The sequence below is a fragment of the Anomalospiza imberbis genome, chromosome Z (genome assembly GCF_031753505.1).
Source record: "Anomalospiza imberbis isolate Cuckoo-Finch-1a 21T00152 chromosome Z, ASM3175350v1, whole genome shotgun sequence".
Lineage (NCBI taxonomy): Eukaryota > Metazoa > Chordata > Aves > Passeriformes > Viduidae > Anomalospiza > Anomalospiza imberbis.
Genome location: NC_089721.1, coordinates 26,143,760 through 26,148,387, shown reverse-complemented (window position 1 = coordinate 26,148,387; position 4,628 = coordinate 26,143,760). Strand labels below are relative to the sequence as shown.

The 4,628-nt window shown below is 45.8% G+C and overlaps 1 long non-coding RNA gene across 1 annotated transcript; it reads right to left on the bottom strand.

Annotated features, from left to right (window-relative positions):
- Positions 1-566: 566 nt before the first annotated feature.
- Positions 567-2,445, bottom strand: LOC137464706 (uncharacterized). The gene is made up of 2 exons (XR_010994375.1): positions 998-2,445; positions 567-961 (listed from the first exon to the last, which is right to left on the bottom strand). It is a non-coding gene; the product is annotated as an uncharacterized lncRNA (long non-coding RNA).
- Between the last annotated feature and the right edge of the window lie 2,183 nt (positions 2,446-4,628).

Here is a 4,628-nt window from a genome sequence, read left to right as displayed (position 1 = left end):
CAATCACATTTAATTTATACATGCAGAATATTAACATAATGCCCCCTCCATGACCCAACCAAAACCAAAAGTGAATCTCATCTGTTTCAGTCTGTCAAGAACCTCCATACTCACAGTGTAAAAAACAAAAGTGTATCATTTTCAGCCTACCTGAAGGTCACCTTCTTTCTATTTATGACAGTATTTGCACACTTTGAGATGTCTCACTTTCCCTTTTCTCCCTGCACCAAAAGAAGGACATCTAAAGCAATGGTAAGTTCCTGAAAAATCAGCAGTACTTTAAGCAAGGTAAAAGGAAAGAATAATCTTCAGAAACAAGTATGAGATTTCTCCTTCTTGGGGCAGGGCTAGGAAGATATCCTGCAGCAGATGACCATTTCCACAATGGACTTACAACACCTCTTGAGGGAGAGGACAGATCTCTGCTATTTAGAAAATGATAAACAATTGCAATTTTGTACAAAGAGGTCAATAAGTAATTCTAAACACTTCAAATTCTTTAGACTAAACAAAATAGATTTACCTCTTAAATCTGATTTTCATTTCACATAGTACTTGAAAGACTGGCTTATGCCAGTCAACATTTCTTTTACAGGATATTTTTTTAAAGCCAAATAGTAGAGGACAAGTTTGCTCACTTCTCCTCTTAAGTATCCCTAAAAAATTCATAATGCTTTAGTATGAGTTTTTGCAGTGTAAAAATAGACACCCTGTGTTACAAACTCATACAAAATACATCAGTAATTTCAAAATTAATGTGACATCATTTTGGAAAGACAAAAATAGCAATCAGTCAAATGACTGCACCCTAAACTGTCACATGGTTAGCTGAAGTTTTCTTAAACAAAGCAGCCTATTTAAGTCAAGTATATGATGGCATGTACTAACTGTATTACAGGAACAAAGGTACTCCATAATTAATACTGAAGCAAGTTCGTCATCATCCTTGATCTACTGCTCACTTCACCAAGACAGTGAAGTGTCGTCTTGGTGTTACTTCACCAAGACAGAAGCACAAAACATGTGTTGGACATAAGGAGCAAGTATTATATGAAGGTTGTTCTTTTCTTCTGTCTTGCTTAACATTGTGGACTACTTTGTGGTGTCACAGACTAAGGAAAAAGGGGATTCTTTTGTAATAAATGCAAGGCATTTTAAATACTAGTAATTTTGGTAAACTATCTCCAGGAAAAATAATAATTGTGTGCATAATCTAAAAATAAATAAAAACTGATATTATTTCTCTGGATTTTCCCATGTGCATATCACATGTACCAGAAGTTAGATCAGCCCTTCAAAGCATTTTTTCAAGGCACTTCATTGTATCATTTCAGGTTGAGGTGCTTTGATGTTCTCAAAGCAAAGCATTTCACTTTAGAGGTTATTGCAGTGAACAGGTATTACCTTTTTTAACTGCTATGGTCATTTCACATACACATAATCAACCTGGTGTTCATTTTTGATGCTTGGTATTTTTTTCAAAGGAAGTGATAATTGCTTGTATCTATTTAGGATGAATCCATTGCCATGATTACTTCACAAAAGTCAGCTTATAATTTCTACCATAAAGTCTGCACAGAACCACAAACAGGTGGTTTAATGGATTACTCTCTGACAAACTTCAAACCTTTTCAGAAAGTAATTTTTGTTAAATATTGTGGTTTTAAAAAAAGATAATTTCATAGTGAAAATATTATTATATGGACCACAGCCCTTCTGTCCTGAAACTAAAAATAGAATTCCCCTGAAAATCAACTACAGAAGAGAGTAGTGGTCTAGCTATGACTATCTTCTGTTTTAAAGACAGGTAGGTTTCACGTGCAGATGTTTTAACCAACATCAGGTTCAGTAATAATGATCTGTTCTTTCTACCATAACATTGGGATCATTACAAGATGTCTGCTATATTGTTGTGTATCACCCCTGGAACTCCATATACGTACAGTGCAGCTGTCAGCCATCAGACATTTCAACAGCCATTAAACTAAAGATAACTTATTCTTTCAGATAAAGTAGGTTGCTGTCATTGGTTTAAAAGGAGATCTGACTGAAATTTCTCCTCTTGCTTCCCACCAAGCACAAATGCTCTGTTCTTTGAATGCTGAATAGAAAGGGCGATGGATAAAGTTAGTGCTTTGATTTTAATCTCTAACTTTTTTTCCCCAAAACCTTGGACATAAAATCTACTTAAGGTAGCCTCTACCAGGTCAGTAAGCTCATTAGCCACTGTCTTAGCCTGAAACTGCAAGCATTCAGTCATACTAAAACTGTAGCTCCCTAAGACATCATCTCACGTCACCGGACTTCCCTCTCAACGGAGATAATCAGCACATCTCCGTAGACCCTGTACAGAACAGAGAGTTAGTTACGTACTCTCTAGCAGATGACGTTCATTAAAACGGAGTGCGAAAGGAAAAGGAGGGAACGTCTGACAGGGGACAAAATAAACCTGCTTCGAGTCTGCTTTTCAGTTCAGCCACCGCCCGCTTAGCCCACGGCGCCAGCGCCGCACCCGCACCGTGTCCCGGGCGGGCAGCGGCAGCACCGGCGTGCGGGCTTGGCTGGGAGCCCAGAGGCCGCGCCGGGACGCCGCTGGCAGCGATTCAGAGAGTCACAGAATGGGTCAGGCTAGAAGACACGAGGTCATTTGGTCCAACCTGTCTGCTCAACCAGATCCAAGCCTGCACGTAGTCCACAAGCCTGCAGGCTTGTGTCTATACAGTTTTTGAGTATCTCCCGTGAGATACACAATCTCTCCAGGAAATCTGTTCCAGTGCTCGGTCACCTGCATGGTAATGAAGTTCTTCTTCGTAGAAGTTCTTCAGGTGGAACTTCCTGTACATAGGTTTGTGCACATTGCCTTTTGTCCTATTGCTCGGCGCCACTGAGAAAAACCTGGCTCCGTCCTGTCGACACACTCCTTTTAGATATTAATACAGCGTTCACAACAGACCTGGAGATAGCGTCTGCTCCCGCTGTGCGGCAGCGCCCCGCCGCCCGCAGCTCCCGCATCGTCCCCCAGCCCCTTCACAGTCCTTTCCCCACCCCCGCACGCGAGCCTCATGGCGCCCGAGCCTGCACCGCGCCGGGCGGAGCCGCCGCAGCCCCGCCCCGCGTTGCTCGCGGGCGCAGCGGGTGCCGAGCGCTGCTCCCCCGGCTGCTCTCGCCCCGCCTCGCCGCTCACGGTAAGCGGCGGCCGCGACGGGGTGGGGCGGCAGAGCCTCTTGTGTGCGGCTGCGCCGGGACTCAGGCCGAGACCACGGGCTGGTGTCGGCAGCAGCAGCAGCAGCAGCAGCAGTAGTGGGTCTGCGCGTGTGCGGCGGCGGCCCAGCCAGGAGCGGCGGCGTGGGACTTAGCGGGTGAGGTCCGGGGAGGGTGCGGGGCGAGGGGCGCAGGCAGAGCCCGCAGGCAGAGCCCGCAGGGGCACCGAGGGAGGGACGGAGGAAAGGGGAGCCTGCGGCAGCGGTACTGCTGCCCCGCAGGGGCGGGCGGCGCGCTGGCCCCTCCTCTGCGGCGGGGCGGAGGAGCCGTGCGGGCAGGCGGCGGTGCCCGGCGTCCCCGGGAGGCTGCGTGGGGCCCGCTCAGCTCACGGTGGCCTCGGCTATGGCAGCGTTGGAATTGGGGTGACATGGGGGAAGAGGAGAGCCCGAAGGGCCTGATTGTCCCGGAATGCAAGGAGGAATTTAATTTATTTCAACTGATTTCCCACGTATTTCCTCACCACAGCCCAATGAACCTTGCAGTCCCTGTGGTCGCTTGAGAACTGGTGACAAGCTGACGGCCCCCGATGGGGAGTGAGCCTGGCTGGGCCGAGAGGACCCCTGGGCTGCTGTTCAAAAGCCTTTTTATCGTCCCCTTTGTTTTTATTAATTCCCGGTGCCCCGGAGGTCTTCTGCCACCGGGGCCTTTGTTTGAAGCTTCCGTGGCGGCTGTGGTTAAGCTGCTCAGAGTTTGCCGAGCTCGTAGCTGTCTCTTAGGGGAGCTCCATCAACAGAGGGGAGGGAGTTCAGCATTTGCTGACACCTCACAGGCAGGCTGACCGGGAAAACGACGTCCTCAGGGGTGCCCGCGTGTCGGGACGTTGCGAAAGAACAAAACCAGTTCGAAATATCTGGTCGGTGGAGTTTAAAACTTATATTCCAGTCTGAACTTGCTTAACTTCAGTGGTGCAATCTTTTCTGCTGAAGAAATCGTAGGAAATGTATTTTTTCACTTTTACAGTACTCTCTTTTTAATTACTGTTGCAGAGCAGTAGGAGGACATATAGTCTAACAGTATAAAAGAACAAATAGAAAATTGTGTTGTCTGCATCTATTATTATGCTTCCGATTTTATTTTTAATTTGACAGCAGACACTTTAGTATGGGTCTGTACAGCTGATGTCCTGGTGTCCCTAGTTTTTGAGGTTTCACAGCCTACAAGGTACTTGTAAAGAAATTATGCATAAGAAAAGTTTTTTCTTAGAGAGTTTTTATTAATAAGGGTTTTTCTGTGGGTCTTGTGTAACAGTAAATGTTTAAATAAAATGTTAGTTCATTTCCTATTCTCACCTGATTATTAAAAAGAAAAAAAATTATTCCCACAAAGCACCTTCTCTAATTTGTGCAAATATATGGTGTCTCTGATAG